The sequence below is a fragment of the Bufo bufo genome, chromosome 7 (genome assembly GCF_905171765.1).
Source record: "Bufo bufo chromosome 7, aBufBuf1.1, whole genome shotgun sequence".
NCBI classification, from domain to species: Eukaryota; Metazoa; Chordata; class Amphibia; order Anura; family Bufonidae; genus Bufo; species Bufo bufo.
In genome coordinates this window covers 36,180,467-36,208,267 of record NC_053395.1, presented here as the reverse complement: position 1 = coordinate 36,208,267, position 27,801 = coordinate 36,180,467, and positions in this window count along the sequence as shown.

Below are 27,801 nucleotides of genomic sequence, written 5' to 3'. Positions count from 1 at the left end.
GCTGAACATGACGCTGCAGGGCGAAATTTCTAACGCCTGGCCAAGGCAAAACCAGAATGAATACTGAAAAAAATGTCTTCCCTTTTCTTGAAAATGGATGAAGAACAGATTCTTTAGCTTAAAAGTCATTTTCATCATTGCTATTATGACTCTTTATACCGACCTCGCCTATCGGCATTGCAGCCGAGTAGTTGGTTGTTACTTTTTGTAGCATCTGCAGCACATCTGGTGGCTCAGATCATGGTAAATTTGCATCCTCAAGGTTTCAATATGGCAATTAGGGTCAAATAAAAAGTCCAAATGCAACCTTGTTTGCCATAGTGTAATTCCATGATTTTATAATGATTCACACATGAACAAATATCACCGGGAAGCTTCTGTCTGTCTTATAATTGCTGGTCTTAGTACACACCTACTTAGCTTGGCTTACATATCCATTGTGTCATGGTTTTGTCATATTCATCTCAAAGTCTTGGGTATTATGAGGCGGTAATCTTCTCCAGACTTGTTGCACTGTAGTTTTAGTTAATTTCTAGATTAGAGAGATTTTTTAATGGTCTCCCAGAGTCAGAACTTGTATAGTTAACCATAAAGTACCTGTTAAGAACAACTGAGACCAGCCAACATATTCAAAAACCCACCAAAAACACAAGACTATATTCCTTTTTTAAAGCCTTGGTTGAATTTCTCAGGAGTAGATGTTCCTACAAAGATGATGTAACATCAGCTATTTCATGTTACATGACACATAGATGACACGTCACTTCTTACGTCCAGTCATTGGTTGCAGCGTCCACATGACCTGTGTCAAACCAGATGTTGACATAGGGAGACGCAAGACCTGTGGTGCCTGAGGAGGAATGATGGAGACAGAACCAGCAGCAGGAATCAGGTAAGTATAATTCCCACGGTGGTTTCAGCCACTCTAGGGGGTCTGAAGAAAAGTTCCCCATCCTGGTGAACAATCCCTTTAAGTTGTGCCACTACCCATATTGTTTAAAATAGTTAAGATTCACAACCACATGCTTGTTAGAAGAATCACTGAATAGTAATATTTTATCCTTTACTATCTGCTCTACATTCCTTTTACAGTATTTGTCTTGTTCATGTCCTCTCCTTGTTTGTCTAAAACGTTTAGTCCAGTAAGTGATAGTAACATAGTTTGTAAGGCTGAAAAAAGACATCTGTCCATCCAGTTCAGCCTGTTATCCTGCAAGTTGTTCCAGAGAAAGGGAAAAAAAAAACGGTGATTTTGAAGCTAAGGGAAAAAAAATTCCTTCCCGACTCCAATCAGGCAATTAATCACAATAAGTCCCTGGATCAACGAGTCTTCTCCAGAAATGTAGTAAGTATAACCTGTAATATTATTATGTTCCTGTTTTCTCCATAACCAGCGCATAAGGTTCTTCATATCAGTAGTCTTGTTCCTGTTCTCTACTTACCTAGCTTACAGTGGTCTTCTCATCAGTCCAGTTCCTGTTTCCTTCATCTGACAATGTTGTTCTCATCAGTCCCATTTCATTTTTTTCCTAGCCCTGGTAAAAATGTTTGCCTGTCAGTTCAATTCCTTTTTTCTCCATGTGCAGCTCACAATGTTCTCTCCTTATCCCGCCTAAAATGGCTCTCTCCTTGGTCCTGTTCTCGTTTCCCCCTTCTCCCTTTTGCAATGTTCTTCCCATCAGTCACATTTTGGTTTTCTTCTTGACCATCTCATAATGTTCTGCCCATCACTTTGTTCATGTTCTCTCTTTATCCAGCCTGAAATGGGTTTCTCCTTGGTCCTGTTCTTGTTTCCCTCTTGTCCCTCTTACAATGTTCTTGTCACATTGCAGTTCCTTCTTGACCATCTCACTATTCTCTTCACATCAGTCTCCTTTATGCAGTTTCTTTGTCCAGTTCACAATGTTCTTCCCATCACTACTGTTTCTGTTGTTTTATTATCCAAATTAAATTAGTCTTCTCTTGTTCGGATGTTTTGTCTTTCTTGTCCCTCTCTTCCTATCAGTCACATCCCTGTTTTTTGCTTGGAAATCTCAGTGTTGTTCCCATCAGTCCTACTCCTGTTTTCTTCTTGCCCAGGTCTTATGTTCATTTCATTAGGTCCCTTGTGATCCTATTTTGTGTCATCCTCCCATTGATCATACGATTAGTATGGATTCCTATCTGTCAAATTAGCACTCTTAATTCCATCAATCCCACTTATGATGTTTTCATGTCCGTTGGCTCTTCAGCAGCACAAAATACCATACGTGAACATTTTACAATAGTATTCAATAGGATCTCTTCTGACGTTTCTTCATAAAATGGCCTCATGCCATGTCCTAACCCATATACATGCACATGGAGATGCAGTTTCAGTGGGGAGAGAGGAATAAGCTGATCTTCTTATCTCTCAAAGATTATGAAGCGTTGTAGACAACCCCATACACATTAGAAGACATTCTTCAAATACGTATAGGCATCTTTTGAACAAAGGTCTTAATCAACAAGGAACATCTGAGCATACTTATTCTAATTAGTTAAAATGGTTCTCCACTTTGGTCAATCCCTACTTGTTAGAAGAGTCCCTTGACAATAAACTGACATAGATCGCTGAACACAGTGACTGGCTGCAGTGGACATGCGCTGTAAACTGGCACTGCTGCATTTTCTAAATAAGCAGTGGCAAGAGGTAAGTAGTAGTACCGCTGTAAGATCCTCACCTGTCTTGCACTCCGGTGTGACCAAAAAGGGTCCTCGTGGAGCGGAGGGACTGGTTATGTGTGTCTCCACTGATACAGCAGATCCGACCCCTTTGCGAACCGACGCAAGGATGCGTTCGTGTGTGTGCCTGAGGGGAAGACCGCCGGGGTCTCGGGGACAGGTTGGTCCAGCTAGTGGCAGTACGCAGAGGCCGGGCTTGTCTCCGGTACCTCTTGCGGATTCCACTTCGGTGTCCATATCGAAATGCTCGCATACTCTCGCCGAGCCTGTTGTGCGTCCGTGTGTACGCTCGGAAACGGGTTCCCAATGGGATGCGCGGTCGCATGTACGCGCTTCTTATGCGCTTCGCCGACCTGTGATGAGAATAGCACCTGCCCACAAATTTAAAGTACATTAGGGGGGCCGGCATTGGGATAATTGCCTGTGTACACAGGTGTAGGGCAGTTCATGACCTATGGGGAGTGGACACATGGCACCCTGGGATTTGTTAGCAGGCACATAAAAGGTGGCCTCCCAGGTCGGTCAGTGCCCACTGTTATCCTTCCCTTTCCAGATACAGGTCATACTACTTGTGCTAGTGACTGAAGGTTGTCTGGACTCCGTCCTTTCCAGGGGGACCCAGGATCCGGAATTCCCCGTGATGCATCCTTTCGTCTGACAAGTGTGCACAGCGATTTAAAGCACGGTTTGGGACTTCCCCTGGCTTCCATCCGTTTTGGTATTCCTGTTATTTGTTACCAGTGAGGTTTGCCTGGACTTTCTTTTGAATAAAACCTCTTGCTTCATTTACACTGGTCTGTTTCGTTGGTGCCTTGCATTACAACCGTAATTACAACTTCATAAGATACACTTTTTCCCCCCCAAAACTGGGGGAAAATGGCGGTGGGTCTTATAAAGCGAATACTAATGATCGCTTTCATTATGGAAGCACTCATTAGTATCCAGGAAGAGCAGGGAGCGGTGAGTATAGAGATGGTAACACTGCCTATATTCACTGCTCCCTTGTCTTTCTCTGGGCGGAGAACACGGAGCAGTGACTGCAGGAGAGAATGCCGGATCTGTAGAGTGGCGGTGGGGCAGGAGAAGAAGGTTAATTTATACATTTTTATCTCTGATGAGCGTCTGATCTGAGCTCTGATGGGGATCTGATCTGAGATCTGAAATGAGGGTCTGATATGAGGTCTGATGCGGGGTCTGATCTGAGATCTATTATGAGGGTCTAATCTGAGGTCTGATGGGGGTCTGATCTGAGGTTTGATATGGGGGTCTGAAAGATCATCAAACATTTTATATGCTTTCCTTGAGCCAAGACATAAAATTTCCCATACTACAGCTATGTGAATGTCAGCACACTTGGGCGTGGCCGTTGTAAGTGACTAGTCAGTTACCTGTTTGTGCCCCACAATTAACGCTCTGAAGCGCCACCTGCTCCCATCAGTCTTCATTCTCTCAGTGGAAGGATCTGTTTTCTAAGTGACGGTTACACCTAAGCATTACACTTATTGTTTCCTCTGTCACATAATGTTATCCAAGATTAGCATCGGGTTACCGTCGCCTGATGTGCATTTATTTCATGCTGTGATATGAGAAGAGGCCAGAGTACAGCCAGGTATGGATAAAATGTAGCATATACCGCAGTCATCATGTCTGGCCGCTAGCATTGGGCAGATCTGTTTGCCAGGAATGAAAGCTACTTCTGGCAAATACTACTATACTACTGTCACTTCTATAATTTTATATAATTTATAATAATTATATTATTCCTTATACTATGTACCTCAACTGCTGCAGAACCTCTTTGAACCCATTCAAAGAGAAAAGTAGGAACTTTTGTCAGATATTTATTTATTAATTGATTGATACAAAATCCATTTCGTAAAGATGATCTGGTGTATGTATGTATGTATGTATGAGCTGCTGAGGTGTGTATTATGTTCTACAGCAGCTGAGGTGTACCTTATGATGTTCTGCAGTAGCTGAAGTGTGTATTATGATATTCTACAGCAGCTATGAGTATTATGAGGTTCTGCAGCATCTGATGTGTGTATTATGATGTTCTGCAGCAGCTGAGGTGTACATTACGATGTTCTGCAGCAGCTGAGGTGTGTTTTTGAGGTTCTGCAGCAGCTGAGGTATGCATTATTATGTTCTGCAGCTGCTGAGGTGTGTATTATGATGTTCTGCATCAGCTGAGGTGTGTATTATGAGGTTCTGCAGCAGCTGAGGTGTGTATTATGAGGTTCTGCAGCAGCTGAGGTTTGTATTATGAGGTTCTGCAGCAGCTAAAGTGTGCATTATGATGTTCTGCATCAGCTGAGGTGTGCATTATGACGTTCTGCAGCAGCTGAGGTGTGTATTATGAGGTTCTGCAGCAGCTGAGGAGTGTATTATGAGGTTCTGCAGCAGCTGAGGTGTGTATTATGAGGTTCTGCAGCAGCTGAGGTGTGTATTATGAGGTTCTTCATCAGCTGAGGTGTGTATTATGAGGTTCTGCAGCAGCTGAGATGTGTATTATAATGGGGTTGCAGGTCCTCTTTAAAGGAATTAGCCCATGATTAATGTAAAAAACAACAGACATCTTATAGTACATGACAACCTCTTTCTAACAAAGCTAGAACCAGCCCTGTACCTCACATGGATCCACAGATCTCACCATTCATTGCTCCAGTTACTCTGCTAGATTTATTTGAAGCTATCAACTCAGTGGGTGTGTCCTTTCTCAGGGGGTGTGTCGTTTCTCAGGGGGTGTTTCCTTTCTCAGGGGGTGTGTCTCTTCTGCTGCAGCTCCTTCCCTATCATAGTTCAGGGTGGTGTGTCCTTTCTGCTGCCACTTTCTCCTTGTAACCATCACAACTCCTAACAGTAGATACAGCTGGTGACAGTTGAAGGATGGAACTGAGCATGAGCGACCTCTTCAGCCAAGTGGACAGAGAAATAAAAAAAGAACAAACAGCAGGTGGAGCTATAGAGATAGATTTCAGTGAATAGCTCACTGGCTGTACTAAATTTCTAATCACATGCAATTACAAAAGTATTCAAAAAAATTTTGGGGATATTTTTCACGGGAAAACCCCTTTAAAAGATAGTTCTCTCCCAATACGTAGCCACAGCCTTAGTTAAGGGACGTTCCGCCGTGTTCTTCTGTTCCTACCCATCAGCCTTGCTGTAGCCATCACTGAATTTGTTTGCTTTGCAGCTTGTAGGTATGTGTTTAACCTGTTAATTATGTATGAGAGGAGCTGTTTGGATAAGCGCAGTGTACGAATCAGTCAGAGGCACTTGTTGAACTGTGTGTATAAAGTAATCCTGTGCATAATATCACGCACTCACCCAGGGATTCCTGCAAAATAGCAGGGGAGGCAGACGCCATTTCTCCGCTCAGTTCTGAACATGGCAGAGGGGCTTCTTGGCACCCTCCTGACACGTTGCCCACCCCGTAGCTATACCTCTGCTTTTTTCCGGCACTGGTTCTGTTTACTATATAAAAATTTGATTAATCCGGCCTCCGATGATCCGGCACTCAACTACACGATTAGCAATCATTCACAGGACTCTGATCGCGGTGTGTTTTGTAGCATTTATTTTCTTTGCAAATCGGATGCAGACCCATTTATTTCAATGGGGTGGCAAAAAAAGCGCACAGCACACCGCGTGCTGTCCACATCCGTACAAGAATAGGCATTGTTACAAAGGGTCCGGATGCAACACGGACCACAAAACGGTTTGTGGACCACAAAATACATACAGTCATGTGAATGCGCCCTAAACCAATGATGACTAGAGAAAATTCGATTCAGATGCTTCGCAGAATTTTACAAAAAAATTCAGTTTGTGACAAATTACTTTGTTATTTCTTTGTAAGTAGGGGGTACAATGACAGGGAGTGGCGATGGCACCGCCACCCCCGTCATTGTACCCATCAGATGCCACGGCATCTGATAAAATTATACTTACCTCATCCATTTGATCACAAAGAGCCTGAAGATGTAGCGTGAAATCTCGCGAAGCCTATGATGACGTCATTACGTCGGGGCCGGCGTGGTGACGTCAAGCGTCAACGCGCACGGGATTTCGTGCGAGATCTTCAATCAAGATAATTGCAGTCAACTCTTCGCACTCCAGTGGATGAGGTAAGTATGTTTTTTGGTTTGTTTTTTATACCGTTTCAGGTAAAATCGATTCCTTACCACGAGGGACGAGGGACGAGGAAATTCGGCTTCGTGGTGAATCAAATTTTCCCTGAAATTCGGATCGAATTCCACTATGTGGAGTTCAATTCGCTCAACACTAATGATTACCAATGCATCTTGTATGGCTGGCTCTACGACAAAAGCCTGGGAGTGACTGTGCACTTGCGTCCGTTCACAAAGGGTTATATTTTTTCGCTATTTTTTTTCCTCCTTCGCTGGAAATATAATGGAAGCCGCGGTTATTCCGAGCCGTGGTCACTTTGTTTACTCCTTTAAATGTCATTGTTGTAGGTTATCATAATAGGGAGGGATCGCTTGCTTATTAAAATGGATTTTCCGAGCCTCATTATGAGGTTATCTTCAAACGGACAGGATATGACAAATCATAATAGCATTATGATAATTAAAAAAATCGGCCACCGAATATCTTCCTTTGCCACAATCTGCTGAAATATCAAAATAATTGTATTTGCTGATGATTAGAAAAAAAAAAAGAGAAGCCGTAATACGTCTGTGGACATATGAGAGATTTGTGCATTGCTAAGTGATTCTGTTATAGATCCGTTCCTCCCCGGCTGGCAGATCCCCAGGAAAGGTCAAGAGAACATTCTGCCCTCCTCACCTGACAGACGTTCTGGAGATGAAATGAAAAGCTTCCTCTGTATGGCGCCGCATTACGCAGCAAAATGTGACCACGGAACGGTGAGACCTAAAGGTGTCAGGAGCGCGAGGCAACGACGGCCTGGAGGGCTCGTATAGCGGGGGCTCCATTGTGTACAAAGTAGTAATCAGGGGCGTACTATAATTCATAGGGCCCCATTTCAAAATAAAGTGAGGTCGCCACTACCTAGTGTAAGAAAATTAAAACAGCAGCATAAGGCCTCATGCACACGGCCGTGTTACGCGGCCGTGAGCGGTCCGTGGTAACCCGGCCGGGATTCCTGCTGACAGCAGGAGCGCACGGCGTCATTGGTTGCTATGACGCCGTGCGCTTCATGCCACCGCTGCACTATAGTAATACACTCGTATGATCTGCAGCCCAATCGTTCTCGGGACTGTTTCATGCATATTTGATGGTTGGCTGATCTTTCCTAAACTGGTAGTCTTGACCAACCCTAACCTCTCCATGACCAGGCCTCTTTCGGAGTTTAAAGGGGTTCTCCCACGAAAAAAATATTCAATAGTTTTTCAAACCAGCACCTGGATCTGAATACTTTAGTAATTGCATGTAATTAAAAATTTAGCATAGCCACCGAGTAATTCAATAAAATGTATCTGTATAGCGCCACCTGCTGCTTGTTCTTTTTCCTTTATTTTTGTCCGGCTCACTGAGATGGCCGCACATGCTCAGTTCCATCTTTAGTTGTCTTCTGAAATGTGATAGGGAGAGAGCTGGAGCAGAAAAGACACGACCCCTAGATATAAATCTAGCAGAGCAATGAATGGGGAGATGTCTGCATCCATGGGGGGTACAGGGCTGGTTCTAGCTTTGTTAGAAAGAAATTTTCATGTACTAGTTGAACCCATTTAAGTGTTTTTCTAGGGGAGAAAAAAAATGTATACTGTATATATAAAACTGCCCAGACTGTAGTAGACAATAGTGGTCACTTGTCCCTGTGTCTATAGATCATCACTGGACCAGGGCACAATGTCAAAATGGAAACGGTGGGGGTTCCTTGTGGTTCCAAGAAATTCACAAAATTCTGAGCAACTTTTTTTCTTTGAAAACCTCCTTAAGGGCCCGTTAACATAACGTTTTTGGCACTGTTTTTCACACATTTTCCGTGCCAAAAAACGCCTCTAAAAAGCCTCCCATTAATTTTAAATGAGAGGCAGAACTTTTTTTTCAGGCTGTTTTTTTCAGAGAAGCAGCAGCATGCTCTATTTTGGAGCAGAATACGCACTGATTCTCCCATTGAAATAAATGGAACACTGAAATAATGCACCTAAAACCGAGCAGAAAATGAGGGCAGATTCCGTGCTGTTTTTTTCAGCTCGTTTTCAAAGTCGTGTGAACATAAAGGGGGTTTCCAGGATATTATTGTTTATGGCCTCTCCTCTGGATAGGCCGTCAATATATGATCGGTGGAGGTCCGACACCCCATATCCCTGCCGATCAGCTGTCGCCAATTAGCTTCTTCCACTATTCAGACAGTTATGGATTGCCCATCCTATCTGTTGACGTGGCCATATTGGGGCATGTTCTTTTCAAGATGAGTTGCATTTTTCAATGGCACCATTTGGGGTGAATATAACTTATTTAGTAACTTGAATTAACTTTTCCGGGGGATAAAAACAAAAACAAATCCTCCATAAATCCTCCTATAAATTCTGTGCGGTTCACCTTGCAGCATAAACACGTTCTATTTTATTCTATGGGTCAGTAAGATTACCGTGATAATAAATATGTAAAAATTTTTGTTCTACTACTTTTGCACAGAAAGGAGAAAAAAATCATATTATAAAAATTATTTGTTTTTTCATCTCCATCTCTGAGATCCATAACTTTTTAAATTTTTCCATGAGCAGAGCTGTGTGAGGGCTTCATTTTGCAGGATGATTGACATTTTTATTGGTATCATTTTGGGGTACATATGAATTTTTGTTTGAGGCAGAATGAACAAAAACTAATCAATTTAGAATTTTTTTTTCATTTTTATTTTCTATGGCATTCACCGTGCAGGTTAAATGGCTTTTTGGGAGTTAAATATGGATGGCCTATCCTCAGGATAGGTCATCAATATGACATCAGTGGAGGTCTAACTCCCGGCACCCCTGCCCATCAGCTGTTTGAGGAGGCTGCAGCATTTTTAATGGAAACATTTTTTAAACATTTTTATACATTTTTTTGACATAATTTTCAGTTCTGCTAGGGGACTTGAACTCTACACTTGAGTGATCATATAATACTTTGAAATACATCTGTATTACAGTGTATTATGCCTGCCAGTTTTACACTGACAGGCGGCCTCTTAGACATAGCCTGGCCATTGTTAGGGCTTTGGCTGTCATAATAACCCATTAGCACCCAGCAATCTCATCACCAGGGTCCCACTGAAACAGCCGGGATCAGAGTTGTCTCTGAGAAACACATCAAGTAAACCCAGCAGAAGACATACATGTACAGTACATAATATTGTGTTACGAAGTTAATCCAATACGTGTGGTCAACTTTACTTTATTTGTACCAGAGATACACCATATCTAGTCAAAAGCTGCATGTTTGTGATCTTGAGGCGCCCACCATGTCCTGCTTGTCCAGTGTCCATACTGAGCTTACTCTACTGAGGTGTAAAATGATATTCAGCATGCTCTAAATTTCATCCCGTATCAGTGCAGTTTATTTTATTATGTTGCTTATATAGCTCCACAATATTCTGCAATATTATTTAGAAATAGTGACCATTAACATCAGTTCCTGTGACCAATAAGACTCACAAATAAACTTTATTTTCTCAGATGTACACAAGGGCTAATTTCTAAGGAAGCCAGTTCACCAAACATGATGGTTTTGAAGAGTTGGAGGAAACCATTGTCAATAGAGGAAACCCATGTAGACACGGTGAGAACATACAAACTCCATGCAGATGTTAGCCTTGGTTGACTTTGAACCAGTGGTCCCCAATGCTAACAACTGAGCCACCATATATGAGCTTAGCGAAGTCATCAAATATTTTTGAAGTTTTCAGTTTCTCAGTCTTTTTTGTATAGGTTTTCTCTGGTTACCAAAATTTCGAGCCATTCTTCAGGAACATTGGAGATATCATGTATGTATCCGAGGAGGCATCTACTTGGTTATAGACCCTCTGTAGGTAGATCAAAATGGCTGCGCTTTATCCACTATTCTTTGGAAGTACTATGTTACCATGGCGGCTGTGAGCCTCTGCTGACCCACCTGCCTCATCCGGCAGCCCAGACGTGACTCTCACTGGCCTCCTCCTATCAGGTCCAGCCTCCGCGTCATCTCTCTCCCTGCTTGCAGTCAAGGCCTCTTCTCCTCCAGCCCCTAGGCCACACACGCTCACTCTGGCTCTTAGAGGACAAGCACCTGCACACTTTACTCTTCACCAGTTGTTGATTGCTGGCAACCCTGTGGTACTTAAGACAGCATCTACTGTGTGAGGGTGCCTGAGCAATAGGTTCCTAAGGCTCTTGCAAAAGTGTGACTTGACTTGTGCTTGACCTCCATATTGATTCTACTCTGCCTATCTTGATCTCGGACTGATTCCTGTATTGCATGCACTAAGCCAGCCCTGACCTTGGCCTGTCCCTGACTATAATTTTGCCTGACTCCTCAGTGCCTTGCATCGATGTCTCTGACCCCTGTGGTTCAGCTGTCAATCATACAGAGACTACTCCAGGAGGTAGCAACCTGTTGTTTCCTCTGCAGCAAAGTCCAGATCCCTTTATACGGGTTAGAGGGTGAATATGATGGAACTGCCAGGATAACATCCTTAGGATTAGCCCAAAGTCAAATCTGTTGGTTGACAGTGGTTCCTCGCCCACTGCCGTAACAAGCAATAGATAATATATTACAAAGTGTGAGCACCTCTGGCGCTCTCTTCAATAAACTTTATTTATATCGTCCCAATGAGCCCCTTTAACATGCACAACACCAACTTTCCAGACGCTTCAAAGTCAACACAGCTGTGTGGCTGAATCTTCAGCTACCATCAGTATTCAACCCTTCACCCATGCTTCAGAATTTAAATGAAAAAAGGTCAAAGTTCCTTGTGTCCTTTTTGTTCGGAAGTTTTTTTTTTGTTTTTTTTTAACTTCTAGACATAGCCAGGAAGGGGTTGAGCTTCTGATGTCTGCTCGTTCCTTCCGATGGCGGGCAGAAGATCAATCACCACAGCAGCTTTGGACACTAAGAGAAACTTGACCGCAACATCTCGGGGACCTATTCACGGCCTGCCATTTAGACGTACTTGTGGGCAGTGAACGGAATCAATAAGACACCTCCGACTGCCTCTATTTACCAACTAGCTGCCTTCAGCCGCCAGCCTGTTTAAGCACTTCATTCCCATTCAGCAAGGGCCATCTGCTTCTTTTTTTTGCTGTAAGTCTCTTAGAAAAACCTCAGCCTTGACAAGCTAGAGATATGTCAGCGCAGTTATCAGCAGAAAGCAACATCTGCCATGCCTGACACCCACTATTGTAGGGCTTTTAATCTGTCCCCCTCCTCCCTTTAACTGCAGACAACAGCTCCCTATATTATATTTTGCCACTCAATTAGCACTATCATCCTGCTGAAATAGAGGCCAATTTACCTTTAATGACATCATTGTTAGGAGAGTGGCAGCGGCTGGTTGTTGGCTGTCATTGGTTTGCAGAAGGCAAGCTTGTCTCTCTCCACTAACCCCGACAGAGGCAGGGAGAGGCTCGGTGGCCTATCACAGGCAGCCTTCACCCCCGACCATAGACATTGTTTCCGACAGTTCGCAGAGGCACTGTGGCGGAAAATTGAGTCCAGATTCATTAGGTTTTTCAGTGTGCTGCTCAAGTCAGTTAAATTGATACATTTCCTAACAAAATTGAAGTGCTTTGTGCTGCCAGCGGAAAGCCTGGTGACCCTGCTCGGCCCACTGAGCAGCCGAAACGAGTTGATGGATCCATTAGGCTGCTCAGAATGCTTTTTTCCCCCCCTCTCCTTCCATTCCTGAGTGACACTGTAAATCTGAGCCAATTTCAGTCCCTAATCATCATTACAAAAACCCTCCACTGTTCATTTATTACTCTACAATTCTAATACCGCTCTGCAAATGGGTCAGCCGACAGTGAGTCAACACAGAAGCATAGAAAAGCTGGAAAGTGGTGCCAGAGTCTAAACCGGTGACCCCCCAATAGCCCCCCGGGTCACCGGTAGAACGTTCAGTCTTTCCTTTCTAAACAAAATCCCTTCTTACTTCGATGGCCGCAAATTCGAGATGACCCGTCCCATTAACACCGCATCATCCGGTGGCCCCTGCTCCATAAAACAAAATCACCGTTTTATAAAAGCCGCTTTATTACTTTTTATTGCTCTTTCATTTCTGCCTCTTTTTTTTTGCCCATTTGTTATGAAAGTTTCGAAGATGGCTGCTCCTATTAAAGACCTCGTTGGTGGTTGGCTGTGGTGACCTCGAAATATCGCTTTGGGAAGCCGGCTCTGTAATGGGTAGAAAATTACCCTTCGATTGAAATGTATAAAATGCGTCGTCCATGGCATTTCTTGTTTATGAATTTATGCTCTTGCGAAGAACGGTCGTTACGACTAATACTGATTGCTGCTGCATAATTAAAACCTACTTCTGTCACATCACGGATCTTTTTAAAAAAAAACAAAAAAAACATTGCCGACCTCCCCGCAAATGACTTCTGTCAACTCGACTTTCCGTGCTTTCCGTCATCGCTTTAGCCCCTGCAGTGCAAGAAAAAAAAAATTACAAAAAATTTAATTAAAGCCTGTGTTATGTCTTCAAGTGTATTTTTTCAACTGTGTTCAAGAAAGTTCTACAAGCTGTGAAAAGAGAATGGTTCTCCTGCATCTCTGTAGACAGCGCTCGGGTTTACTTCCTATGTGATTTTCATAGTCCATAGGCATTATTTTGCTACTTCAGCCGAAGTGATGATGTGTTCATTGATTATTATGGCATGGTGCAAGCGTTTGGACTTGATAGAGAATGGAAGATATTCTTGTTTCGCTGTGGAGGTGTGTGACATCCATCTGATAACAGCTGGAAAGTGTTTTATGGGTGTTAATGGCAAGTCTGTCGGAGTTGTGTTCTGAGATATTTATAATCCTCAGCATGATGATGATAATCTTTTGATTTTTGGTCTTCTTGTTTCCTTTATTGTATCGGAGGGAGATGTTACTGAAGAGTATGATCACTATGAGGAAAATAAGAGGAATGCATCCTTATTATTTATCAAAAGTTTGGAAATATAATTCACTAAATAGTTTTTTTTGGATAATTGGGGGAGTAAGAGGTTAGAACTCTTGTCTTAAGGAACTCGGGTCAACGGCTCAAATCCAACCAGGGAGGCATATGATTGAAGTTTTTGTATGCGGTTCCTCTGGGTTCTTAAAGGGGTTATCCAGGAAAAGATATTTATAACGTATCCATAGGATAGGTCATCAGTATCAGATTTGCGGGGGTGCAACACCCAGGACCACCACTAATCAGCTGTTAGAAGAGGCCTTGAGCGCTAAGCCATTGACATCACTGTACATCGGTCATATGGTCTAGTTCAGGGATCAGCAACTTTCGGCACCCCAGCTGCTGTGAAATTACAACTTACTCGGCTGCTCTTGTAACTGGAGGAGTCTGGGAGTTGTAGTTTCAGAACAGCTGGAGTGCCGGAGGTTGCTGATCCCTAGCCTAGTTACAGCTCAGCCAGATTCAAGTCAATGCAGTACCAAGCACAGCCACTATACAATGTACGGCGTTTTCCTCGGAAAGCTGCCGGGAGCCTGCATCACTCACCAGAGTTCCGGTGAATGCAGAGTCTTGCTAAAACAGCTGATCGGCGGCAGGGGTGCACCTAGCCTTTCTGCTGCTTGAGGCAAAAACTGAAACGTCACCCCCCCCCAATGCTAATTTCTTACTCTAACCCCTTTGCCACAATGAAAACACTCATTGTCCATGGCTCTTCTGCTGCCCCCCTCTTGCCCCTACCTGGTGCTGCCTCACCTGGCATCATTGGTGGTGCACCCCTGACCGGCCTGGGTGCCCGGGTTTTGACCCCGCTGATGTGATAATGATGACCTATCCTGAGGGTAAGTCATCATTATCTTTTCCAGGATATCCCCTTTAAGTTTGTGAATAAAGGTAAATAGATGAGTAGTTTTACTTATAGTTCTCTAGGTAATTAGCACATTGCACACCCACATCACCCAATCGCAGTATAGATTTCATTTTACCAGAGCAGTTAGGTAGTGAGGTCAGTTTTTTGGATACGCAGTTTAATTTAAAAAAATTTAATAAACCGAAAAAAACTCTTGAAAAAATTAGAAAATAAATATTTTGATCAGAATACGTGGTGGGCCGTATGTCAATGTTGAACCACCAAAGTAAAAACTATATGAAAGGGTGACTACCCCAGATAACACTAACACATGGCCTGCAACTTCCACATTAAATGGGTTCCCATATGAATACTTTTGTAATTGCATGTACCGTAATTAAAAAATTTGTATAGCGTTATTCATTAAATGTATCTGTATAGCGCCACCTGCTGCTTGTTCTTTTCCTTATTTCTCTGTCCACCTCACTAAGGTGGTTGCACATGCTCAGTTCCATCCTTCAACTAACTGCTACCAGCCCTATCTTCTGTTACAAGCAGTGACAGGTACTGGGAGAGAGCGGTAGCAGAAAGGACAGACCCCTGAAAAAGGGCACACACCTCGAGAAAGGACACACCTCTGAGCTGCCAGCTTGATTTCAATTTAGCAGAGCAACTTTGGCAATAATTGGGGAGATCTCTGGATCCATGTGAGGTACAGGGTATCTCTAGGGTTCTAGCTTTGTTAGGAAGAGGTTGTCATGTACTATATGATGTCTGATTTCCATTTTCCATGCAGATGTTGTCCTTGGTCAGATTTGAATCCAGGACCTCAGTGCTGCAAGGCACCAGTGCTAACCACTGAGCCACCGTGCTGTGTGCTGCCAATCAGATCTTCCTTTTGCCCTTTCTCCTCTCTTCTCCCCCCATGCACATTGAGTGAGAAGCTGCAGCTGCATCGCCCCCTCCATCTTCGATATTCTGATTTATATTAGATAATATTATTGCCGACTGAGAGAGCTTCTAACTCTGTATAGTAAGCCTTTACACATAAAAAGAAAGGGGACTACAGGATGCTAGAAGATAAAAAAGATATCATCATCCTCTAATAAGATATATTACAAAGTTTAATCTCTTCACATGCTCTACTTTTATATGCAAAGAAATTATAATGATAGGTAAACAAAATAAAAATCCACATTATTAAAATATTCTTAAAGGTATAGTTAAAAAAGGAGTCCTCCATTTGAGACTTTCATCTGAAGGGGCTACAAAGAGTATCCCTGTCTCAGGAGGACCATTAAAATGGAGAGTCCATTGACTTATGGTGTAATCCTTCATTTTCCCTGCGGGGGTGCTGCAGGAGCACTGAACAATTATTTCTAGGTTCCCATAAATTTTACTGAGGTTTCCTGATGATCCCAACAGCAGGACATCCTACAATTAACTTCTTTTTAAGGGACCCTTCTAACAATAAGGGATTTCCCACAAGAGACAACCCCTTTGAGTGGCTTTTTATGGAGCTTTACTGGGCTTGGATTAGTCATTATTGGTAATCACCCTCATCATGCCATACCATACCAGGTTTATGTTCTACATGCACTTAGGCAAGGATAGACAAGGTACACCTACTATACCTCTGACTACAAGGTAAACCTACTGTACTTCTGACTTCTTAATTTAGACAAATAACTTCTGCTGAGCAGGAAAATAATTAAATGTGACTTTTGCATTTTGCTGAACGTGTAAGAAGTCAGGTTAGGCTACTTTCACACTGGCAATTTGGCTTTCCGTTCAGGGCTCTCACAAGCGGTCCAAAACGGATCCGTTTTGCCCAAATGCATTCTGAATGGAAAAGGATCCGCTCAGAATGCATCAGTTTGGCTCAGTTTGCCTCCGTTCCGTCTCCATTCCGCTTTTGAGGAGGACACCAAAACGCTGCTTGCACATTTCCTTTCAAATTTCTGTCTACAATCGGAGAACCCTAGGGGGAAACCTCTAAAAGTTTAACATGGACAAATTAACCCCCCTGGACTGCCAAACACTTGTTTACACAGCAAGGAAGCTCTAAGATGGAAATTTATGGCACCACTGAAAGAACTTCTCACCTATTGCTCAGGGATGAGGTGTACGGCCTGCAATATTTCCCAATGAAAGGAAATAGAAAAGCTCTTAAGGAATCAATACCCTTATTTAGTCAATAAACTAACAAAACATCCCCTCTGGGAAGGGAAAATGAAGAAAAAGTCTGTTTGCTACAAGATCTCTCAAATTCCAGTTTTCATCTTCAGCCAGGAACGTCCTTTTAAGAAAAAAAATGCTCTAGTGGTAAATATTCAATTTTCTATAAACCACAAAGGGAAGAGTAATATTTAATAATTTTCTTTTTTTTCCATCTTCCAAGGCCAGTGTAAGCAACATAATGAGATGCCGGCCAAAGATCTTGTGATTTTCAACATTTTATGCATGAAGAAGCAGATAATTGAAAGACAACAGCACCAACCTCCTCAAGTGTTCTTCAGGTGCCTTAAGGTGTAAGCACTTAGTACATACAGCCAAGTGTTCGGAAATAATGATCTTTATCTTTTATATTCAGTATAACTTGTTTAAATGTTCATAAACTGTGGTGCCAGCCTCAGTACCCTAGTAAGACTGTAATTTGTTCTTCTGCTTTGAAGCACAGGGAGTAACAGTCAATGAGACCACTGGGTTTTGAGTTAGAGTTTTTGACTTTTTGGACATTTCTTGATATGTTCATGAATTTTGTTTAATGAATAAATGTAATTTTACATGTCTAGACCATTGGGTTTTGAATGAGAGTTTTTGACCTTTTGGGACATTTCTTGGCATTCTCATCAAATATATTAATTTCATACATTGCATTTTACATGCTTAGACCATTGGGTTTTGAGTTAGATTTTATTTTTCCTTTTTGGACATTTCTTGGCATGCTCATGAAATGTGTTCAATTAATAAATTGATATTTTACATGCCTAGACCATTGTATTTTGAGTTAGAGTTCTTGTCCTTTTTGGACATTTCTTGGCATGCTCATAAAATATGTTCAATTAATACAATGAATTTCACATGTTTATGCCTCATGCAGGTAGTTTTGTGGCAGTACACAGAGTTCTCTGTGACTCCGTACTAGCTCATGTGCCACCTTATGATACTTCATTGGGTGCCATATGTTGGAGATATAGGACAGCACAACTGTCCCACAACTGACCCCACCACTCGACCGAGACTGCCCTTACCAAAGTCACCAATGACCTACTGACAGCCAAAACCAAGAAACAATACTCTGTCCTCCTTCTCCTTGACCTGTCCTCTGCCTTCGACACTGTTGACCACTCCCTTCTGTTGCAAACTCTCTCATCTTTTGGCATCACTGACCTGGCCCTCTCCTGGATCACATCATACCTCACAGACCGGACGTTTAGCGACTCCCACTCTCGCACCACCTCCTCGTCTCATTCCCCCTCTGTTGGTGTCCCGCAAGGCTCTGTCCTAGGACCCCTGCTCTTCTCTATCTACACTTTTGGCCTGGGACAGCTCATAGAGTCCCATGGCTTTCAGTATCACTCCTACGCTGACGACACACAAATCTACCTCTCTGGTCCAGACATCACCACCTTACTATCAAGAATCCCACAATGTCTATCTTCTATATCATCCTTCTTCGCCTCTCGCTTTCTAAAACTTAACATGGATAAGACAGAATTTATAATCTTTCCCCCATCTTGTTCAAACTCCCAACAGACCTATCTATCACGATCAATGGCTGCACACTCTCCCCGGTCAACAAAGTCTTCTGCCTTAGAGTGACCTTGGATTCTGCCCTTTCCTTCCGACCGCACATCCAAGCCCTTTCCACCACCTGCCGCCTCCAACTCAAAAACATCTCCCGCATCCGTGCTTTCCTTAACTTTGAATCTGCGAAAATGCTTGTACATGCCCTCATCATTTCCCGCCTAGACTACTGCAACATTCTCCTCTGTGGCCTTCCATCTAGCACTCTCACACCCCTCCAATCTATCCTCAACTCTGCTGCCCGACTAATCTACCTCCCACCCTATTACTCCTCTGCCTCTCCCCTCTGCCAATCTCTTCACTGGCTCCCCATTGCCCAACAAATTCACTTCAAAGTACTAACAAATACATAAGGCCGTCCATAACCTGTCCCCTCCCTACATCTCTGAGCTACTTTCCCGATACATCCCCACACGCACTCTCTGATCCTCACAAGACCTCCTTCTCTCCTCTTATCGCTTTTCCCACAATCGACTCCAAGATTTCTCCCGTGCATCCCCCATACTCTGGAACTCGCTACCCCAACATATCAGACTCTCACCTACAGTGGAATCCTTCAAAAGAAACCTGAAAACCCACCTCTTCAGACAAGCCTACAACCAGTGACCCTGCTGCCTCTATACCGCCATGACCAACTTCACCCGCACCTACTGTGTCCTTCTCCCATACCATGTAGATTGTAAGCCCTCACGGGCAGGGCCCTCTCTCCTTCTGTACCAGTTTGTAACTCGTCTTGTTTATAATTAGTGCAATTGTCTGTATTATGTATGTGCACCCCTTATCATATGTACAGCGCTATGGAATAAATGGCGCTTTAATAATAAATAATAATAATAATTCCTCTGTGGTCGAGTTGGACCCCATTAAGGCCTTTTAGTGCACTATTATGGCTCTGTACAACTTGACATTTGTGTGAAGCTATAAGAAGGTCATGGTAATAAGGCCTTATTTACAGGGTATTGGTTGGGATACCCCCATAGGACTTATTTTTAGTAAAAATGTTGAAATAAGTAATGGTGTTTCCAAAAATGTGCCAGTCAAGTCACTGATATATTTTTTAGCTGTTAGTTGATTGCTTAATGTTGGCAATAGCTCAACATTTTGTATGACTTTATAAAGACAAACTACCAGGGGCGTAGCTATTGGGGTTGCAGAGGTAGCATTCGCTACCAGGCCTTGAAGCCAGAGGGGGCCCAAAGAACCTTGTGCCGAATAAGAAGTTTATGAAAGTGCATACTGGTCAAGTTACACCTCTGACTGGAGGGAAGGGGTAAGGTCAAGAATTTGGCATGGGGTTGGTGGTTCCATTTCAATATTTGCCTCAGGCAGCACGAAGGCTATGTGCTTCCCTGCCCATGACCACAAAGCACTGATGGCAGGGGGGGGGGGGGGCCCAAGCCGAACTCTTGCACTAGGGCCATTGAACCTTTTGCTATGTCCCTGCAACCTACTGCATAGTCCATTTGGTGTCATCTTTCCACCATACAATGTACTGACAATTTCCAGGGTACTGTATAGGCCCATAACAGGCTATGGTCACCAATTCATAGTATGACCATGTGTCTGATCCCCAACATAAATCTCTGTCTTTATAAGCTGGAGCAACAAGGTTAATAAAGGAGAGCAGCGATGAGGGAAAACAAATACCCCATGGCTGTTCCTGGCCATGTTAGGAGTGGGAGCTCTTCCTAATTACCCATGTTATACACAAAGGTAATTAGGGCAACAACAAGGGCAACCTCAGGAAAAACATCTCCCTGCTGAACTGTAATAACCCCTAAAGCATCCCTAGAAGTTTTAGACAGTCAGGCCCTGTATTGGGGGGGGGGGGGGGGGGGGGGGTGTCTACGTAATTTATTAAGCTGATAAACCTTGGTTTTAGTTGGACTAAACCAATATTTATGGCTATGTTGGCTATGGTTTGACTTTAATTTCATTTAATTTTTTCCAGCAAATACCAAGTTCATAGGTCTCACACTGGTACCACCCAGAAGATGGCGGGTCTCTGAGTGCGGATGACCAGCCTCTATGGTTGCACCTAAACGTTCTTGACGTACTGGCGCCAAAACTTTTGAAACCACTTTTTTGTAAACTTAACGAGTGGTATTAAATGCAGATACCAATTTTGACCCACGGAATGAAATTATTTAACTAAGGAAATTCTCTAGAGTCTGGATATGTGTAACCACCATGCATAATCTGCAGGTGTTGAAGGTAAAGAGCCAATCACATAAGTCCCATATATTGCTTTTTAATAGACTAGGGTTTTTCTCCCTTCACAACACATATCTACTATTTTCCAACGTAACATCCCGCTTAAAATTAGCTGTTTACCGTGTGAAATGTATTCACTCACCCGAACATTTTCTTATCTCACCACTTGCCAGGAGGGTGGGGGATGGGGGTTTCTGAGAGACATCACAGTTTGTGAAAATAAATGTTTCCATGATAGGTAGAGATCTTCAGAACCTACTTATTATCCATGAAGTGACTAAGCTAGTGCAGTATAAGTGGATTTACAATGGAAGGTGATGGGAAGAGACATGGGACTCTTAAGCAGGGTTTATCATTAACCCTTCAGCCCACTCTACCTTCTTGGGACTGTAGTGTTCAGATCTTTGAGTTTCAATACTCATGTCTACTGTGTTAGGGGGAAAGGGATCAGTACAACTGACAAATACCATACGAGTAGGCCGATATCCTATGCCTTCCCTCCAGTTGCTTGCTGTAGATGCACATGTTTTTCTCCATGCTAAGTGGGTGGGCTCTTCCTGGTTGGGCTTTACAAGCTGTCCTAAGCCAATCAGATCTCTCCTTTTGCCCTTCCTTCTCCCTTCTCCTCCCCATGCACATTAAATGGGAAGCTGCAGCTGCATCCCCCCCCCCCATCTTCTTTATTCTGCTTTATATTACATAATATTAGAGACTGAGAGAGCTTCTAACTCTATATAGCATGCCTTTACACACGGTAAGAAAGGGGACTACAGGCTGCTAGAAGATGAAAAAGATATCATCTTCCTCTAATAAGATATATTACAAAGTTTAATCTCATTACATGCACTACTTTTATATTCAAAGAAATTATAATAAAATCCACATTATTAACATATTCGTAAATGTATAGTTAAAAGAAGGAGCCCCCCATTTGAGACTTTATCAAATAGAGTATCCTTCACTCTCTGGAAGACCATTAAAATGGAGAGTCCATTGACCTAGTGTTATGCTTCATTTTCCCTGCAGGAATGCAGCAGGAGCACTGAACAATTATAGCTAGGTTCCCATTAATTTTACAGAGCATTGCTGACGATCCCAGCAGCCGGACATCCTCTGATCAACTTCTTTTTAAGGCCATGCTATGCCCACAGTGTTTTTTTTTTTTACTACTAATCTACACAGCACATAATTTGCTTTTTCAAACTTTTTTTTGGTGGTATAAAGTTGGTTTTCACTCCTGGTGACCATGTCTTTGGTTTTGGGTCTTGATTCCTTGTAGATGGTTCAAGATGTAATTGTTTCTATCCATTGAGTTGTTGGTTGGTAGTCCTTTTCCGTCTTCATCTCCTAAGAATAATGTTTAACCCAATAAGCTGGGTCTTCTCATATGTCATCAGAAAGCAAGCAACCAAGTTTTTATGTTAAACATATTTCTTAAAGGAAATCTGTCACCTGGATAATCGCTATTGAAGTCAAGCCATGGCCTAATAGCACTTAGTACCTTATTTCTAGATGTGCCTTTGTTCCAGCAATAGATGTTTTCTATCTTCTGAAAATCCAGTTTATTTGGTATGCAAATGAGCCAGTAAGGTGCCCAGAGGGGCATCACTCTTTCGCTGGAAGGAGCCCAGGGACGCCTCCTGCCACAATGTGTCCCCTTACCCCTCCTACATAACATTCAAGCCATAACTCTGCCCCCCTTTTCCCTGCTCTCAGCATGAGGGTGGGCTTGGGCACTAGCAGGAGGGCGCTCCTGCGGTCCTTCCTGCAAAGGCAAATCTGGAAATAAGGTACTAAATGCTATTAGGCCTTGGATTTACTTCACCTTATGGCCATTCTAGGGTGTGTGCAAAAGATTGGGACATGAGTGATCACGGTATGTGTACAGCACTCAAAAATATGTTGGCGCTCTAGACCATTTACTAAACCAATATAAAAACTGGAGACTCTAAAGAGTCTAGACATGGCTTGCATGCTATGATAAATTATAATACATTTCAAAATTTAATCCAATTTACTGTTGATTTGTTTTTGTATTTTTTTCATAACTTCGTTCTATAAATCAGAATTCATTTGCCTTTTCCGTTTTTTTAGGGCAATAATAAGTGGAGCATCGAACTGCAAATACCAGAAGCAAAAAATGATCATACGACATCCCTCTAACAATGACGTGACAGCAGAAGCATGTGTCAAGAGCAGTCAGACGCGTGCCATCACAGGTAATGAATCCTTAAATTGGGTAAAAACGAAGGTTATTCCTTATCCGTGTGAGCAATAAACAGCAGAACTATTTATTTTTTCCTATTTTTGAAATTTATTAAATGGCAATTTGACCTAAAAATCCTTTAGCATTTGCAGCGAGTCCAGCTGTAAATAGAGACTGACAGTTTATTTTCCCAGCCCGGTTGAAGATGGGGGAAAAAAACCACACATTTAGAATAAATTTTTATAGGCCCATGACAGAGTACAGACAAGCAGCTGATAGCGTGTACCAATCTCTCATTGCTGTCACACTCTGTGATCGGACCTCTTACAAATACAAACACTGCTGATTTCTTATCAAATGTAAAACCAGCACGGCGCCTTCTTAACTGGTTACTAGCACAAAGCTGACATTGCGAATCGCATGTGACACTAGATTGTCCGCTTTGTAATTGATGTGTGCCGAGGAATGGGATTGAGCAGGTACTGTCTTGGATTCACTCTCCCCCGCGCTTGCACCACCTCAGCAATAAGTAGTCCGCTCCTGGTCTCCAAATTGGCCCAAATTACTGGGAACTGTAAGAAATACTTCGGTTTCTGCAAATTCTCTCCCTTATGATACTAAGGAGTCAGTTCTCATTTATTTACAGAACTCACTGCTATTCACACGATAATGAAATCTAAATTCAACCGAGAGAGAAGACGGGTCAACAAAGTCATGGGGTGTGGGGGTGTTACGATGCTATTTTCACAAAGAAAAGACAGACATAAAAATATCCTGGATTAGACCATGAGGGAATTGATCAGCTTCATCTGCCAGTCCATAGTATCCAACTGGTGAATCAAATTGCCCATTATGCTCTCCAGTTGACCCAAAGCCACCCTCAGACATGTCTGTTTGCCCAGTGGATTCTTTGATGGTCACCGGGAATGGAGGAAGCAGAAGACTAATTTGGGGATTGTGCAGTTTCCATTGCATGAAACCTTATAACCCATTTCTGCATGTTATTGTAGGGCTTGCCGCTTTAAAGGGCTTGGCCACTTTATGGCTACTGTTGACCAATGTGTATATAAGATGACTATATGTCACTTACTAATATAGCCTTTTTTGAAATTCTACACCATTTTCTATAACTCATAAGGCCAGTGGCATACATAGAGAAGTAAGGGCCCCATAGCAAGGATCAAATCAGGCCCCCTCACGAAGGACAGAAGGGTTTCTGACTAAACACTTTTCAATGACCCTTGGGTCATTTTTCCACTGCCTCGTTTTCTAAAAGTTGTTCCTTAAGAGGGTGGAGTCCTGACCAGGTTTTCACCTCCAGGACTATCTGGACAATCCCAACTAAGACTGGGCCCCCTCTTGCCCTGGGCCCCATATCAGTCGCATGGTCTGCCACTATGGTAGTTACGCCCCTGCATAAGGCATGTTTGTTTGCTAAGTCTTTTGTCCTGTCTACAAAGAAGTCTTGTGACAAGGCAAATCAACTCCATGTGATGTCTCCTTCATTCAAATACACTGCACTTGCCCTCTGCGCTTGCACTGCTGGTGGTTTAGTGCAGGTGCAATGTGTTAGAAGGTAGGAGGCTGAGTGATGTGTCTGGTCATATGACACTCCATCAGTGGCCATCTTATGGACAAGACCTCTATGTGGACAACACAGAAGATTTTTGTAACAAAGGGGCATGGTTTATGAAATATAGCAAACGGTGTTGTATAGTCATCTTACCTACACATTAGTCACAAGTAGCCAGAAAGTGGCAAAGCTCTTTAAGGAAAATTGTGCAGTTCCTGTGAGATAACTACTGGGCAGATGCTGCCAGATGAGTAGGCTCTTTTGTGGGTCTGCGCACCTTACAGTACCACATGCCTCTGATGGTTGCCCTGATGTGGAGAGGAAATATAGATAATTGGGGTCATTTATCAAACTGGTGTAAAGTAGAACTGGCTTAGTTGCCCATAACAACCAATCAGAATCCATCTTGCATTTTCCAAAGGAGATGTCATTAATAAAAAGTGGAATCCGATTGGTTGCTATGGGCAACTAAACCAGTTCTACTTTACACCAGTTTGATAAATGACTCCAAATATTACCAGGCAGCAATTTTCCCTTCAGTAACTGAGACCATAGCTGGCTGAAGGGGGATGCTTTACCTTGCCCGATCTTAGGCTGTATAGCAGCTAAAGATATGAACCAGGTCTTCTATAAACCTGATAACTTAAGCTTAAAAAAAAGACTGGGATCACAGTGCTAGCCATACAGACAGAGAATGGGCCTTTAGAAACCAGGTTGGGATCTTCAAGCAATAACTTGAATTCCTTGAACTATGAGACCTTGGCTTATAACTCTGGCAGATCACTACATGCCTAGGCCGAGATGCCAGCACTGTTCAACACTGCGCCACTTCTGCTGGTTGAACAACAAAAAAACTGGAATGACAGTATGTGGTGTCGGACGGATCATCTGATTAGAAGAATGGCACATAGTGATCCATTCTGTACTGCAAGCGAAACTGGATGTCACGTCCCAAGCCTAGGGTGGCAAACAGTGTCTACACAAACCATCAAAAGACGTTTGCATGACACTGGGCTCTCAGCCAGATGTCCAGCTACAGGTGTTCCATTGACCTCACAACACCACTCTCAGATGCCATAATGGTGCAAAGCAAGACAGCAATGGAGGCTGGAATGGAGGTATATGCTCTTCAGCGAAGAGTTCTGCTTTTGTCTCAGACGCAACGATAGACGGAGATTGGTTTGCGGACCACATGAGCAACACTTCACAATGGAATGTCACACAGGTCCTACTCCTGGGATCATGGCGTGGGAGGCATAATGTAAGGCAGCCAGATATCTCTAGTCTTCATTTCAGGTACAGTATGCCAACAGCTTGATGTTACAGGAACCGTTTTTTAACAGGACAATGCCAGGCTTACTCATGCTACTGCGAGCAGCCTGCGGGTTCTAAACATGCTATCAAAGACTGCAACATCTCTGGACTTGTCTCTCATCGAGCACATCTGAGACAATATTGGTCGGCATATGCAGGTTGCTGCCAGTAGTGGATCTTAATGATTTGCGTGCCCAAGTGCTTTCGGTGTGGCAGAACATTCTTCAGACAACTATTAATAACTTCACTGATAGCATGCCAAGGCATGTAAGTGCGTGTATTTCTACACATGGTGCTCATGCTCAATACTGAATGCTCAATACTTTTCCACATCATATTAGATGATGTGGAAAAGGAGGAAAAACAGATGGCAGAAAAAGGGCTTCCATCTGCAGGGCAGGAGAGCGCTGGGGTTGGAGAAGCGGGTATGCCAGAGCTGATTAATATTCTGTGTTACTGTCAAATTTTCTGCAGGAGATTGCAGGCCAGACCAGCAAGAATATGCATAATATCATTCAAACAACCCCTGTGTAAAGGTGCCGCGCGGCCATTAACACTATACAGTGCGGTCTTTATTATTATATGTAAGGCATCTGTAGGCTAATTGGCCACACAGTTCGTGTGGCCATACCCTAAGGCACAGTGGTCTATAGAGATTTATAGAGATTCATGATGAATTCATTCATAATAAATCAAATTTCTTGGCTATCTTCAGCGAAGTTGCCGAGCAGAATTTTTCTAAACTTTGCTCATCTCTAATACACGTACATTGGTGCACATTATTTACATGTTTGTATTGCTACACATTGCCCATGTGCTATAGACTGTGCAGCACAACACCACAAGTTGCCAGGTACTGAGTCTTATTCCAGGCTGACTTAGTAACACTACATTGCTTCCTGTTATTACATCATCACTTAAAGAAACTGTCAATCAGTGGCCTACAAGCTTCCTCCTCGCTACCCTGACACCTGTTCATTAAGTAATATCTATTCCCATCAGTGCCTATTATTCACATTTCTTCCTCTTCGCCCAGTTTACAAGTGGAATTGCTAATTTATATCAATTTTAGTCCTTGCGCCGACCTATTGTTCATGAATCTCCGGGCTGGGAATAGCCGGCTGAGTCTTTTACCCCCCATCTAATCACTGTTTAGTAAAAGATTATTTCATGTTTAATCATAAACCCACTCCATCGAGGCAGCTTCCAGCCAAAGGTTAAACACCTGGGCCTAACAATGTCGATTACGGCCTGGAGTCCCAACTTGAAGGCTTAGGTCACATACAATTATCTACTAGAAATTGAAATGAACCCAAACACCCACAATTGTTTTGAACCAGGTCTAGTTTAAAATAATAAAGTGGTAATATAATCAGTGATCGTTAATCTATACTCCTGAGTCTCTTCATTGCATTGCGCTCTCCAGAGACTTAGGTGATGCAATTAGTTGCAGATCTTTCATGGCTTGTAAACACGCTGTTGTTTTTGCTAAACTGTTAAAGAGGTTTGCAAACGTGTAAAGAGTAATGTCAACAGTCAGCTTGTAATTTTGCCTTAAGAGCGCAGAGTAATTCTTCAACCATGGATACTGAAAGTCGTTCTCTACAGAACTACTGTCTAATATTTATTTCTGTCTCAATGACCTGGAAGAGACGGTTACAGACAACTGTCTATTAGATGAGACGTTTCCAGCAATTACGTTTTGACAGCTGGCCAAGATTTAGTCACCAGTGAATATACCGTTAAGTTGGGTTTTACATGTAAGCTCTGCATATTATGTTTCCATATCCTACAATAAATTGTAGAGCTTCTTGGCACCTCTATCCCAGGTGCCATGAACGTAGGGCAGGCAGAAACAAGGAAGGAGATATGGAAATTGATGGACTTGGGACATTCCATGATGTGGAAATACTGGAATGAGAGGATTAATAGAACGAAGGACTCTGGCCATTGACAGAGATTCCAACCTCCGCATCCAGCACATTTATTAGGAAGCTAGATCCACCACTAATGCTAGAATT